The following is a 16657-nucleotide window of genomic DNA, read 5'->3' as shown; positions in this document are numbered from 1 at the left end:
CAAACAATTTTTACATCTATTTGCTGACGTTGACATGTCAGAAAAGCTCGACATAATATTTGCTTTTTTTTCCCCCAAGAAAAAAATCCTCCGCAGACTCTGTTTTAAAGGATAATTTCTACTTGTCTGTTTCTGAAGCTCACTACACATTCCACAACCTATGGCCGGGATGTTGCCAGCGCAGTTGGGCACGGGAAGCAAGAGAGATGGGGAACATAGTGGTGATTGGTGTGGGAATCCATAGAATCCCTACGGTGCAGAATGAGGCCATGAGGCCCATCGGGTCTGCACCAAACCACCCCCCCCCCCCCCCGCCCCCCCCCGACAGAGCACTTTACCCAGGCCCTATCCCCATAGTCCAAGGAACTTACCCTCCCAACCCACACATCCTGAGGTACCAAGGGGCAATTTAGCGTGGCCAATTCACCTAACCTGCACATCTTTGGAGAGTGGGAGCACCCGGAGGAAACCCACGCAGACACAGGGAAAATGTGCAAACTCCACACAGACAGTGACCTGAGGCTGGGTCTCTGGATTATTAATCCAGTGATAAAACCACTATGCCACCACCTTCACTCAAAAAAATCTTTAGAACTATGTGATTTCTGTGCTTTGTAATTTTAGAAGCTCATTTCGATGTGTAGTTTGACCTTCTTAGTGAATATATTGCCCAGAAATAGGCCATTCTTCCCATCAGGTTAGTGCCAGTTTTAAGTCCTACATGAACCTCTGCCTTTCCTACGTATCCAATGCTATCAGCATTTCCTTCTATTCCTTTCTCTCTCTAGCTTCCTAAATGCATCTACATACCGCAAAACTGTAAAATCCCACCCAAGGTCAACAAACCTTCACATGGTCTACTCCTCACCCTCTCCGATTCCCGTGGCGAGCAGGGTGATAAAGTTCCGGTGACCATCTTTCTAAATCTATCGATATACCATTTGCCTCAACTACTTGTGGTCGCGAGTTCAATATTTTAACCACTCTTTGGTAAATAAGTTATTCCTGAATTCCATACTGGAACGGCAGAAGTTGAGGGGCGGAGGTTGAGGGGCGACCTGATAGAAGTCTACAAGATTATGAGGGGCATGGACAGAGTGAATAGTCAGAAGCTTTTTCCCAGGGTGGAAGAGTCAATTACCAGGGAGCATAGGTTTAAGGTGCGAGGGACAAGGTTTAAAGGAGATGTACGAGGCAAGTTTTTTTACACAGCGGGTGGTGGGTGCCTGGAGCCCGCTGCCAGGGGAGGTAGTGGAAGCGGATACGATAGTGACTTTTAAGGGGAGTCTTGACAAATACATGAATAGGATGGGAATAGAGGGATATGGTCCCCAGAAGGATAGGGGGTTTTAGTTCAGTCGGGCAGCATGGTCGGTGCAGGCTTGGAGGGCCGAAGGGCCTGTTCCTGTGCTGTAATCTTCCTTGTTCTTTGTTCTTTATCTTAGTGATTATCTTACATTTAACCACCCCTAGCTTTGGTCTCCTCACAGTGGAACCATCCCTTTATCTACCCTGTCAAACCCTTTCACAATTTTAAGTGCGCAGCATGGATGGAACTCCCATTAACATTCTGACAATCTGAAGCAGTTTTCCCAGCCCCAGGAATGCGTCACCCGTTAGAACAGAACTTTTTCTTCCTGGAGAATTCCAAGGCTGTTAATCTAACTCCTTGTGCAGTAACTACCCGAATAGTCAGTGCAAATCTGACACTGTTGTGCAAACAGTCCTGAAACTGTTTTTAATTTCAAGAGCCAATCACTGCAAACAGACATGCTGCAAATTAAAACAGGAAAGCAGCCAGACCTTAAGCAAATTAATGGGTTACAGCACAAAAACAATTGAAAATATTTTGTTTGTCAAAGAGGAAATTCAATGTTGATTTTTCACACTGATACGTAATGGTACATCATTTTCTGATCTCATACTCCTGCCTGTCAAGAGAACATTTTTGGAAATTCAGATGCATAGAAGTTGGCGCGTTATTTTCTGACCAACAAGATAAAAATTGTTTTTTATTTGTTGAAGGCCTTGAAGGGAGTTCATGGCATCTGGTGATGGTCAAGATGCCGGTTAAAGTTGATTAATGAAGATGATTAATAAAGATTAATAAAGTTCTAAGTGCCAATTGAAGACTTTGGCCAGAACTCTCCTACATCACCCGTCACAGGGCAAGGGATCAACAACGGAAACTTCCGTTGATCTCAGTCTCGCCCGAATGAGGCCATAAAATCCCGCCCTGTATGAATGGAAGTATTTTGTTTTAAGCAAAAACCTATTCACTCTATTTACATTCTTGCAGCCACATAATCCCTTTCATTCAAGGACTTAATCCCTTAATTTAGAAAAAAGAGTTCATAGTCCCACTTCAGAGTCCATAACCACTTGTAGCCGTCATTCAAACTGTGAAAAGGCAGGCTTTACCAGGAGACCAGAAGCTTATAACAACAATCATTGGCTCCCAAAATCTACAACAACTGAGATAACCGATTCCCAATAATGGATTTGTACTAGTTATGAGCAGGAAAAAAAGTGTCTCGGATTGCTTTTGACTGGTTGCGTACTCGTAGAATCATAGAATCCCTACAGTGCAGAAGGAGGCTATTTGGCCCATCGAGTCTGCACCGACCACAATCCCACCCAGGTCCTATTCCTGTAACCCCTCATATGGGCAGATGCCATACCCGCAGCGATCTACAAAGCTGCTGGTCCTGTATTTATCGAGAAGCTCACCGAGTTGTTCCAGTCCTTTTGGAAGCAAGGATCCATTCCTCAGGAACTTAAAGGTGCTTCCATCGTACACCTCTACAAGAGGAAGGGCAATCGGCAAGTATGCGACAACCATCGAGGAATCTCACGGCTCTCCATCGCAGGAAAAACCCTCGCAAGAGTCCTGCTAAATCGTCTGGTCACTCATCCGGAGCTGGGCCTGCTTCCAGAGTCACAGTGTGGCTTCCACAAAGGTCGCAGGACTATTGACATGATTTTTGCCGCGCACCAACTTCAGGAGAAGTGTCAGGAGCAGAATCGCGAGCTCTACACAATCTTTGTTGACCTCGCGAAAGCCTTCGACACTGTCAGCCGACAAGGCTTGTGGAGGATCATGTCAAAGTTCGGCTGCCCCCCCCAAATTCATTCAGATGGTGCGACAGTTCCATGATGGCCAGAGTACTGGACGGCGGAGAATCCTCTGAGGCATTCCCAGTCACCAATGGTGTCAAACAGGGCTGTGTGTTCGCACCCACACTGTTCAGCACGATGTTTACTGCCATGCTGAATGATGCCTTCCAGTGTTGCTGGAATCAGCCTTAAGTACAGAGTGGATGGGAAGCTCTTCAACCTGAGGAGACTTCAAGCTATTACCAAAGTGAAGGAGACTGTTCTGAGAGACTTCCTCTTTGCCGATGACTGCGCCCTGTGTACTGGCTCAGAAAGAGTTTTAACAACACCAGGTTAAAGTCCAACAGGTTTATTTGGTAGCAAATACCATTAGCTTTCGAAGGAGCAGCGCTCCGAAAGCTAATGGTATTTGCTACCAAATAAACCTGTTGGACTTTAACCTGGTGTTGTTAAAACTCTTACTGTGTTCACCCCAGTCCAATGCCGGCATCTCCACATACTGGCTCAGAGCCAGAGATGCAAGTAGGTATAGACAAATTTTCCACGGCTTGTGACAACTTTGGACTCACCATCAACATTAAAAAGACCAAAGTCATGCACCAGCCTGCTCCTCATGCACCGTACACAGAACCCATAATTACAATCAAAGGGCAGAAACTACAGGCAGTGGACCAGTTCACTTATCTTGGCAGCACCCTCTCCCGAGCAGTGACTATTGATACAGAAGTTAACTGCAGAATAGCAAAGGCAAGTTCTGCTTTCGGTAGACTGCGTTCCACTGTATGGGAATATCGAGGAATCAGCCCAGCAACAAAACTGAAGGTCTACAGCGCCGTGGTACTCACTACCCTCCTTTTTGCCTGTGAAACGTGGACTGTGTATCAAAGGCATGCAAGACAGCTCAATCATTTCCACATGACTTGTCTTTGCAGAATATTACGCTTCAGATGGCAAGACAAAGTACCAGACACTGAAGTTCTCTCTAGAGCAAGTCTACCATCAGTCCACACGCTGCTGATGAGAGCACAGACCCGGTGAGCAGGTCATGTCATCCGTATGCCGGACAAGCGCATACCCAAGCAGCTCCTTTTTGGGGAACTCTCTGCTGGAAGACGCTCGCATGGAGGGCAGAAGAAATGTTACAAAGACACACTCAAGGCCTCCCTGAAGTCGCTTGACATAGACACGACCACCTGGGAAACGCCGGCACAAAACCGCCCTACCTGATGCTGCCTCAGCCACAAGGGCTGTCAAGCTTATGAAGCAAGGTGCAATGCTGAAGCACAACTTAAGCGCGAGCTGCGCAAGTCCAGAGCCACCACGCAACAACTACAGCGCCTACACAAGCCTGCCCAATATGTACCAGGGCATTCCGTGCCCAAATTGGCCTGATCAGTCATCTTCGGACACACCGCATCCAGCCTCATAATCACTAATGGTGTCGAGGTCCTCATCGACGACAATGGACGAACAACAACAACAATTCCTCTAACCCTTCATATCTACCCTGCTAATCCCCCTGACTCTAGGGACAATTTAGCATGGCCAATCGACCTAACCCGCACATTTTTGGACTGTGGGAGGAAGCCAGAACACCCAGAGGAAACCCATGCAGACATGGGGAGAATGTGCAATCTCCACACAGACAGTTACCCGAGGCTGGAATCGAACCCATGTCCCTGGCACTGGGAGGCAGCAGTGCTAACCACTGTGCCACCATGCCGTCCTCTGTAAAGCAACTTCTTTTGACAGCTAAATATCAGTCGCAGATGTAGCACCAAGCACGACAAAAGGTGAAGAGGAATTAAAACTTTCCCTGCCAGCTAGAATAACAGTATATTATGTGTGTTGGATCTATCACAATCCTTAACGATGTCTGAACATGCTTGCATTGTAAGTGGTTAAATCTTTCTAGCTGGGTGCCTACGGAATCTGGTTATTCTCGAGAAAAAAAACATTATTGCCGCTTTTAAAACCTATTCCAGTTCGGGAAAAGAAAGGCAGCTGCATTCGATTAAATGGGTTTATACGATCTTTGCACTCCTAAGATCTCAATCCTGGTTGCAAATTACGAGAATGCAAATCAAGCTGAACTTTTAGCAGTTAAATGTACTTTCAGCGGAGTGGATCTATACCAAATGGCATCGTATCATCAAGTAGACACATATGCTGATTGTTCTCAAAGTATATAGGTAACCAGAGACTTCTTACTTGTTGGCCTTATCTGAATGATGTCCCTTTGTCTCTTGATAGATTTATTTTCAACCATTGGTGCAAGGTCTGGCACATTTTTGATATCAAACATTCAAGAGGTTTTTTTAAAAATTTTATGTTCTTCCTCTTCCTCCCTCTCCAACCTTTCCAATTTTTCTTCCCCCTGTTATCTTTCTTCTCTCTGTCATTAACAACTTGGTCGCTAGCTTGTCATGGTTGGCCATCTTCCATACGTGCCAGCCTGGTCAGTTAGTGTTGTTTGGCTAATCAACTGTTTGGGGGCCAACAAGCAACCTCACAATGGCTTAGTGGATAAATGGCACTGAGCTATACAGAGCCAAAGGTCCCAGTTGACCTCAGCCAGGGCAGTGGCAAGGAGCACTAATATCGGCCATAGCTCATTGCAGCAATTAACCTTGAGCTTGGATGGAGAAACATTCTTGCTCACGCTTGCTATCCAGCAAATCGTAGAATCCCTTCAGCGCAGAAGAGGCCATTCGGCCCATTGAGTCTGCACTGACTCACTTACAGAGTATCTTACAGAGTATCATACTCATACCCCCTATTAGGGTAGATATGAGGGGTTACAGGAATTGTTGTTGTTGTTCGTCCATCGTCGTCGATGAGGACCTCGACACCATTAGTGATTATGAGGCTGGATGCGGTGTGTCCGACGATGACTGATCAGGCCAATTCGGGCAAGGAATGTCCTGTAATCACACACATTTACCATGGCTGATCCCATCTAACCTACACATCTTGAGACACTAAGAGGCATGGACAATCCACCTAACCAGCACATTTTTGGAGTGTGGGAGGAAACCGGAGCACCCAGGGGAAACCCACACAGACACGGGGAGAACATACAAACTCCACACAGACAGTCACCCATGGTTGGAATTGAACCCGGATCCCTGTAGCTGTGAGGCAGCAGTGCTAACCATTGTGCCACCGTGCTGCCCCATGACCTGCTGATTAGTATGGACATCAAGTGAGCATAGGACTAGGCTCAACTGTTGTTGTGCCAAGGATTGCACAGGAAATGTATTTGTAATGACTTTAATCAAGCAATTGAGGTGGGCCTATTAGAATATGAACTCCCTAACTAAGGGCCAAATTGATGGGCCAATCAGGGAGCCTCTTACCAGGAGTGCCAGTTCCTCTGGGACTCCCAGTGTAGACTGCTCACTGAAAGCACTCTGTATGCTGTTGTCAGACTCGTAAATAAAAGGATTTTGGTGAAGTGACTTCTGTCTCCGAGGATTTATTGCAGTGATCATCTGAACAAGACACAAGACACAAAAAAGACCAGCGTTTTTGGACCCAGTACTACATCGGAAGTCATTGGGCAGAATTCTCTGGGGTGGGATTGGAAAATACAGCAAATCCCAATCAAAGTCCATTGACTTAATCATAAAATCCTACCAATAGGAGGGGCTTTAAAATTCCACCCATTGTGTTTTATAGAGGGGGCAGGGAGAAGGTGGGGAAACCAATTCAATCTTGGAGGGTCATCACAGCTGAACCACTCAAAGCCACCTCCGCTCATAATCCACACACAAGCACCACGGTTAGTGTACTTTGAGCCAAAGGATACTGAAGACAAATGGAATAAGTAATCATTTTCCTAGCCAAAACCCAGGATCAAACCAGAAAATTTCACTTGTGTAAGGCTCGCTAGTAGACACAGTTTCTTAAGTTTACTTATTAGTGTCACACTGTTACATTAACACTGCAATGAAGTTACTGTGAAAATCCCCTAGTCGCCACACTCCAGCGCCTGTTCGGGTACACTGAGGGAGAATTTAGCATGGCCAATGCACCGAACCAGCACGTCTTTCGGAATGTGGGAGGAAACCGGAGCAGCCGGAGGAAACCCACTCAGACACGGAGAGAACATGCAAACTCCGCACAAACAGTGACCTAAGCTGGGAATCAAACCCAGGCCCCTGGCGCTGTGAGGCAGCAGTGCTAGCCACTGTGCCACTGCACTGTCCATTATATGGTGCTGGTTGAGTCACAGGGAGAACCAGCTTCAGCTGCGCAGACATGAAATAAGGACACCATTCCAGCTGCGCCAATTTAACATCACAGCAATTACATAGAACATGGAACATAGAACAGTACAGCACAGTACAGGCCCTTTGGCCCACGATGTTGTGCCGGACCTTTTCTGAAACCAAGATCAAGCTATCCCACTCCCTATCATTCTAGTGTGCTCCATGTGCCTATCCAATAACCGCTTAAAAGTTCCTAAAGTGTCCAACTCCACTATCACAGCAGGCAGTCCATTCCACACCCCAACCACTCTCTGAGTAAAGAACCTACCTCGGACATCCCTCCTATATCTTCCACCACGAACCTTATAGTTATGCCCCCTAGTAACAGCTACATCCACCCGAGGAAATAGTCTCTGAACGTCCACTCTATCTATCCCCCTCATCATCTTATAAACCTCTATTAAGTCATCTCTCAACCTCCTCCGCTCTAAAGAGAAAAGCCCAAGTTCCCTCAACCTTTCCTCATAAGACCTACCCTCCAAACCAGGCAGCATCCTGGTAAATCTCCTTTGCACTCTTTCCAGTGCTTCCACATCCTTCTTATAGTGAGGTGACCAGAACTGCACGCAATATTCCAAATGTGGTCTCACCAAGGTCCTATACAGTTGCAGCATAACCCCACGGCCCTTAAACTCAAACCCCCTGTTAATAAACGCTAACACACTATAGGCCTTCTTCATGGCTCTATCCACTTGAGAGATCTGTGGATATGAACCCCAAGATCTCTCTGTTCCTCCACATTCCTCAGAACCCTACCTTTGATTCTGTAATCCGCATTCAAATTTGTCCTACCAAAATGAATCACCTCGCACTTATCAGGGTTAAACTCCATCTGCCATTTTTCGGCCCAGGTCTGCATCCTATCAATGTCTCTTTGCAGCCTACAATAGCCCTCCACCTCATCCGCAAATTTACTGATCCACCCTTCAGTCCCCTCCTCCAAGTCATTTATAAAAATCACAAATAGCAGAGGACCCAGCACTGATCCTTGTGGTACACCGCTGGTAACTGGTCTCCAGTCTGAAAATGCGAATCCCTACAGCCAGCATTCTAATCAGTATTCTGTAACTTGATTTTGTGTCTCTGTGCACTGTTTGAAAGCACATTTCCACTCCATCTGACGAAGGAGCAGCGCTCCGAAAGCTTATGGTGTTTGCTACCAAATAAACCTGTTGGACTTTAACCTGGTGTTGTGAGACTTCTTACTGTGTTCACCCCAGTCCAACGCCGGCATCTCCACATCATGACTTCTATGAGATAGCCAGTTACTTATCCAATCGGCCAAATTTCCCCTATCCCACACCCCCTTACTTTCATAGAATCATAGAATCCCTACAGTGCAGAAGGAGGCCATTCGGCCCATCGAGTCTGCACCAACCACAATCCCACCCAGCCCTACCCCCACATATTTACCCGCTAATCCCTCTAACCTACGCATTTTAGGATTCTAAGGGGCAATTTTTAACCTGGCCAATCAACCTAACCCGCACATCTTTGGACTGTGGGAGGAAACCGGAGCACCCGGAGGAAACCCACGCAGACACGAGGAGAATGTGCAAACTCCACACAGACAGTGACCCGAGCCGGGAATCGAACCCGGGACCCTGGAGCTGTGAAGCAGCAGTGCTAACCACTGCGCTACCGTGCCGCCCAACTTTCTTCATGAGCCGACCATGGGGGACCTTATCAAACGCCTTACTAAAATCCATGTATATGACATCAACTGCTCTACGTTCATCGACACACTTAGTTACCTCCTCAAAAAATTCAATCAAATTTGTGAGGCAAGACTTACCCTTCACAAATCCGTTGATTGGTGGATTTGGATATCACACACTAGGCATCAGTTAACACTGCAGTGTTGGCAATGACATTGTGACATCAAATGAGTGACTCTGAACATGAGTCCGGTTACAGAAGGTTTAAATCACATCGCACTGTCCCACCATTTAGGAACCTTCTTTATCCCAAAAGCTTGTACAAGCCAACTCCTCAACGTTTATCCCTCACTTGAACCTCACCCTGTCTTTAACTCAGCTGCAATGACCTTTTGAAGGTGTGGTTCTTAAAGAGGCCATACACTTACTCTTAAAGACAGGGCCTGCAGTATCTTGCAGGTGAAATACCAACCCTCAATCACTCTGCGATATTAACATTAGCAATGTTGATTCCAAAATGGAGCCCACCCTGGTACAGACTTTCTAAGGTAAGCAACTAATTAATATGCAACTGGTGACCAGCTGTAAGGTCTTGTATTGTTCACCTTTATCATTCAAAGGCAATGCGGTTTCTGTCTATAAACAAAATATCAATCCTATAGCGTCAAAGATAGAAGTGGCAGCTTTACGATCCCACTGCAATGCTTGCAATCTTTCTTTTAATTTTTCTTTGGGATATAGGCATCGTTCGTATTTAATTTTCATCCCTATCTGCCCTCAAGCGGTGTTTGTGATAGCGAGGTTTGCGAGAAATCTATATGTGTGAATAACTGGGTGGCGCAGTGGCTCAGTGGTTAGCACTGCTGCCTTACAGTGCCAGGGACCCAGGTTCGATTCCCGGCTTGGGTGACTGTTTGTGCGGAGTCTGCACATTCTCCCCGTGTGTGCGTGGGTTTCCTCCGGGTGCTCCAGTTTCCTCTCACATTCCAAAGGTGTGTGGGTTAGATGGATTAGCCATGGGAAATGTGTGGGATGCGGGAGAATTTAGCATGGCTAATGCACCTGACCAGCACGTGTTTGGGACTGTGGGAGGAAACCGGAGAACCCGGAGGAAACCCACGCAGACATGGGGAGAACGTGCAAACTCCACACAGACAGTGACCCAAGCCAGGAATCAAACCCGAGTAAGATACCCTGTCAGAGAGTCGGTGCAGACTCGATGGGCCGAATGGCCTCTTCTGTGCTGTAGGAATGCTATGATATAGAGGTCTGTGCCAGCAGTGATTCAGTTGGCAGCACCCTTGCCTCTTAGTCCCAAGGTTCAAGTACCACTCCAGGGCCAGGATTTTCCAATCCCGTCCACAGTGGGAATTGTCACTGGCAGGACAGAAAATTTGCTGGATCGGCAAAACCTCGATGACTTTGTGTGGGAAATTTCTAGTCCTGCCAGTTGGGACTGGAAAATTCCAGCCCAGGTCTTGATCACAGGGATCAAGGCTGACACTCCACTGCAGTACTGGGGAGAGCTGCACTGATGTGGAGATGCCGGCATTGGACTGGGGTCGGCACAGTAAGAAGTCTCACAACACCAGGTTAAAGTCCAACAGGTTTATTTGGCAGCACAAGCTTTCAGAGCGTTGCTCCTTCATCAGGTGAGCCCTGAAGAAGGAGCAGCGCTCCGAAAGTTTGTGCTACCAAATAAACCTGTTGGACTTTAACTTGGTGTTGTGAGACTTCTTAGAGTGCTGCACTGTCAGTGGTGCTGCCTTGAGATGTTAAAGCAAGGTCACTCCCCCTCTGCCTGTTTAGACAGATGTAAAAGATTACATGATGCTATATTGAAGAAATTATCCCCGCTCTCCTGGCCAACGTTTATCCCTCAACCAACATCGCGAAAACAGATTATCCGGTCATTATCACATTGCTGCTTGTGTGAGATTGCTGTACACGCCTTGGTTGCTGTCTTCTGCTCCTCCACAATAAGGACCAAAGTTCAAAAGCGCCTCCTAGGATCATAGAATCCCTACAGTGCAAAAGGAGGCCATTCAACCCATCAAGACTGCAACGAATCTCTGACAGAGTATCTTCCCAGGCCCTCTCCCCCATCCTATCCCCGTAACCCCACACATTTACCATGGCCAATCCAACTAACTCACCTACACATCTTGAGACACTAAGGGGCAATTTACCATGTAAACCTGCACATCTTCAAGGGCTGTAAAGCACTTTGAGGCTTTCAGTGGCTGTGAAAGGTGCTACATAAATGCAATTCTTTCTTTTCTAAATCCTGGAGAAATGTTGCACTTTTATTTCTTAATTGAAGCCCCAATTTGTTCGACTGTGCTCATGTGAAATGCCTTGGGTCGATTCACCATGTCAAAGGTGCTACATCAATGCAAGTATTTGTTGTTGACGGTGATCCACATTTCCATGGATTCATATGGTTCTACATGGTGGTGGGAGGTGGGGGGAATTTCTGGCCTTTTCGCAGAGATTTCCCTGCATGGAATTTCCCATTCACTGCACCCCACGTCGCCGGGAACTCCGCGACGGGATGGGTCCGCCATCAGTGGGACCAGAATATTCCACTGGCGTGAACACCAAGAGAATTCCGGCCACGTTATCAGTCAGATCATTTATCTTTATAATCACAGCGACCAGCAAGGGGACACCCCCATCTGCACTCCTCTCATATTAAAGCACTTAGAAAGAAAAATAACTCGCATTTATATAATCGCTTTCATGTCTTTAGGACATCCCGTAGTGACTCTACAGCTAATGAACTGCGTAAGTAGACCCTCTGTGGCAATGTAGCAATAAATTTCATACAATCATAGAAACCCTACAGTGCAGAAGGAGGCCATTCAGCCCATCGAGTCTGCACCGACCACAATCCCACCCAGGCCCTATCCCCGTAACCCCACATATTCACCCTGCTAGCACCCCTGACATTAATGGTCAATTTAGCATGGCCAATCAACTTAACCTGCACATCTTTGGAGTGCGGGAGGAAACCGGGACACCCGGAGGAAACCCACGCAGACACGGGGAGAACGTGCAAACTCAAGGGGGCATAAGTTTAAGATGCATTGGGAAAAGTTTAGAGGAGATGTGCGAGGCAAGCTTTTTACAAAGAGGGTGGTGAATGTCTGGAACGCGCTGCCCGGGGAGGTGGTGGGAGCAGGTACGATAGCGGCATTTAAGGGGCAACTAGATGAATACATGAATAGGATGGGAATGGAAGGATACGGACTCCGTAAGCGCATACAGTTTTAGTTTAGGCAGGCATCATGATCGGCACAGGCTTGGAGGGCCGAAGGGCCTGTTCCTGTGCTGTACTGTTCCTTGTTCTTTGTCCCACACAGACAGTGACCCGAGGCCAGAATTGAACCCGGGTCCCTGATGCTGTGAGGCAGCAGTGCTAAACACTGTGCCACCCATTGTGCACAATTTGTGCACAGCAAGCTCCCACAAACAGCAACGACAGGATAATCAGCTTTTAGTGGGGCGTAAGTTGAGGGATTAAATAATAACCGGGATATCAGAAGACCTTTGCTACAGAAATTGCCCCAACCCCCCCACTGCCTCACTGAACAAGATAAACTGCTGACTGTCTTGAAAGACCTTGTAGTCATTTGAGTTCAGATCATCCCCCAAGAAATATACTGTCGTGAACCAAAGATCTCATAGTATTTCAGCTTTATGTTCCAGGAAACCTGCTTTACATATCAAAGAACAACAAATGTGCAAATTGGTGTCATAAGGAAGCCTTTATTGCATTTCCTTTTCAAGGGATGCTACCATCCCCCTGCAATCCTTTCTGGCAAAGTTAGTCATTGGAAAGTTTAGTAAAAAGCCACTTCAAAGAGTTATTATGGACCTAGTCCTCCCTCCGCCCCCCCCACCTCCCCCTCCCCCAGCAAACACATACAATCATTGTCGCAACTGATGAATGCTCCCTACAGAATTAATAATCACGGTGAAACCGTTCTATCCAGGCCAGCTGTCCAGCGAAGGGGAGGCGGGGGGGGGGGGGGGGGGGGGGGGGGGGGGGGGGGGGGGCGGTGGGGGGAATGCATTGGTATTTGGAAACTGCAATGCTGCACAAGGTAGCTCTGTATGGCGTTAAGCGTCAGTCCATTGCTTTCTCCCTCTGTGTGCGTGCAGTTCTTGAGTGGCACAGCCAAGGAGGGGTGTTTCAGATTCGTATCGGAAAGGTGATCTGGCGCTGCCAAAAGACAGGAGAAGCAATCCTCCTGAAATTGTTTGTTTATGCAAGACATCAAATGGCAGCTCATACTCTAACACTGAAATTACCTTCACACAAAGCCCTGAACAAAAAGAAAAAGCCCAGTGAAGCGTGTGTATACGACAAACAACTGACAGGTAAAGTGCCGGAACCTATACGGCATAATTAAGCATAAATAATAACCCTGGATCCTATTTTCATCAGAGACAAACACTTTTACGTTGATCTATCCATATCATTGTCTGTCTTTCAGCCTGTCAGGTAACAAGATGCATTGAAGCGATGGCCCAGTGGTATTATCACTAGACTATTAATCCAGAAACTCACCTAATATTCTGGGGACCTGGGTTCGAATCCTGCCGCGGCAGTTGGTGGAATTTGATTTCAATAAGGAAACAATATCTGGAACTAAGAGTCAACTGATGACCATGAAACTATTGACAGAAAAACCCATCTGATTCACAAATTGATTCAAGATGGCACCAGAGCGAGGTGTCTTCTTGCGAGTTGTCCCCAGCATCCCCTCTAATATCTTCTTTTACTTTCATTCTATGCTCGAACAGTAACTAAAACACTGCCTCTCCTGCCCTTCTCCCCCATGTACATTATGAATGGTAGGTTGTGTCTGTATAGCAGACAAGAAACAATGCTTTTCACTGTATCCCAATACATGTGACAACAATAAATCAATTCAATTCATGTCGTTTCGGGAAGGAAATCTGCCCTCCTTACCTGGTCTGGCCTACATATGACTCCAGATTCACAGCAATGTAGTTGACTCTCAACTGCCCACTGACTTGGTCCAGCAAACCACTCAGTTGTATCAATCACTCAAGAAGGCAACTTACCACCACCTTCTCAAGGGCAACTAGGCATGGGCAATGAATGCTGGTCAGCCAGCGGTACCTATGTCCCATGAATGCATTAAAAAAAAGACTGAGGTCTGCAATTTGAAGCTGGTAATACTTCAGATCGTCTTGAGAAACAGTTCACCGGGCAAGGTCTCGGGGCTCAGCATGGGGAGCAGGGCTAAAAGCAAAAACATCCCCGCTGTTTGAAGAAGGGGTTGAAAGAAGATGGCATCAGTTAGCCACTAATAAATCCAATGAGGATTTCAGGGCAGACTCCTTTACCCAGAGAGGGGTTAGACCGCAAGAAACTACAAGGGGTTGTGAACATAACCTTGTCCCATCACGCAAACCAGCCTCCCACCCATTGACTCTGTCTCCACTTCCTGCTGTCTCGGAAAAGCAGCCAGCATAATTAAGGATCCCAAGCACCCCGGACATACTCTCTTCCACCTTCTTCCATTGGGAAAAGGATACCAAAGTTTGAGGTCACGTGCCAACCGACTCAAGAACAGCTTCTTCCCTGCTGTCATCAGACTTTTGAATGGACCTATCTTATAATAAGCTGACCTTCCTCTAGACTCTAACTATGACTGTAACACTCCATTCTGCACCCTCTCCTTTCCTTCTCCCCCATGTACTCCATGAATGGTATGCTTTGTCTGTGTTGCGCGCAAGAAACAATACTTTTCACTGTATAACAATACATGTGGCAATAATAAATCAAATCAAAGGATGAGGAACTTGCTACCACAGGGAATGGTGGAAACAGGTATCATAGACGCACATCAGGAGAATATCGAAAAGTACATGAGGGAGAAAGGAATAGAGGGAGAAATTATAGAATGGGAGGAAGTGAGGTGGGAGGAGATGGACAAGTAGGAGTGCAGCACATGGGCTGAATGACGGTGCTGCGCTTTCTATAATGTAACTCCTCGAACAGAACTGAGAGCTGGGCCCAGCTAATTGTACAGAAGCTGAAGTTCGGCAATTGTAGAATGTGTCATGGAGGAGCTTGTTGAGGATAGAATGACCAAGACTGAAGTTGTTCCGAGTTGCCCATAGAATGACTATGTGGCTGAGATTTAAAGAACTAGAACCTCACCTGGGAAAATACCACGGAAAATGTCAAAACAGCAATGTGCACACAAAGACCCAGCTGGAGGAAAGTCTATGGGAGCTCACAAAGGGGAATGGAAAGACTATGTCACTTCGATATTAAATCTGACTGTCCATAGTTTCAGTGTTATATATTTGTCTCTTTTGGCTCACTGTAGAGCCCTGCTGTAGTAATGTATGCAAAGAAGTGATGTCATGCGATGCAGTGCGGGGGCAGCACGGTGGCACAATGGTTAACACTGGGACCCGGGTTCGATTCCCAGCTTGGGTCACTATCTGTGTGGAACTTGTACATTCTGCCCGTGTTTCCTCCGGGCGCTCCAGTTTCCTTCCATAGTCAAAAGATATGAAGTTTAGGTGGATTGGCCATGCTAAATTGCCCCTTAGTGTCATGGGGACTAGCTAGGGTAAATGAATGGGGTTATGGGGATAGGGCCTGAGTGGGATTGTGGTCAGTGCAGACTCGATGGGCCAAATGGCCACCTTCTGTACTGTAGGATTCTATGATCCTATGATCTTTGGTGGAAAACAGAGAAGCAGCAGGCATAAGAGAGAATGCGCCACAATAGAGTTACGTTCGTTTATCAAATGTTCCTGAGTGTCATTCTCCAAATGATATTCGAGCAAATTGCTTTTTTTGTGAACCATGGGAAACTTTTGATAAATGTTTTATTTTCAAATTAAATGCTTCAGTCCAGTATCTCAGCTGGTTCATACCTGCTAGGTTAATTTCCAAGGTGCACAGCAATGGACTGCAGTGTAACAACAAGAGCTTTGTTTCTGAAGGTTGTTTACCAGATCACATTTTGGTGCTACAGATTGGCACAGCAGATTGAATTGCCAAATCTAGAGCCCCATTAAATGTTAGGAAAGATGAAAGCAGAAATACTCAAACCATTGGGTTTCCAATGCCAAGAATTTGCATTGATAAAGAAGTTTTAACACTGAAAACAAGAACTCAAGGCACTTGATTGCGAGAAAGAAAATTAACTCTAAGAGACATGAAGAGATATTTGGACAGGCGGCCGACAGTTTGGTCCAAGGGGTAGGCTTTAAGGTACCAATATGGTGTCTCAATTAAATAAAAATACTCACATTTCCATTCATAAACAGGCATACTCAGTTAATGGTAGGACGCTGGGGAGAGTTATAGAACAAAGAGATCTAGTGTTTCATAGCTACAGGTTCATAGCTCCTTGAAAGTGGAGTCACAAGTGGGCAAAGTGGTGAAGAAGTCATTCGGCATGCTTGGTTTCATTGGTCAGAACATTGAGTACAGGACGTGGGACATCCTGTTGAAGTTGTGCAAGACATTGGTAAGGCCACACTTGGAATACTGTGTATAGTTCTGTTCATCCTATTATAGAAAGGATATTATTAAACTAGAAAGGG

The sequence above is a fragment of the Mustelus asterias genome, chromosome 7 (assembly GCF_964213995.1).
Source record: "Mustelus asterias chromosome 7, sMusAst1.hap1.1, whole genome shotgun sequence".
Classification (NCBI taxonomy): domain Eukaryota; kingdom Metazoa; phylum Chordata; class Chondrichthyes; order Carcharhiniformes; family Triakidae; genus Mustelus; species Mustelus asterias.
Note: the sequence above shows the minus strand (reverse complement) of the source record.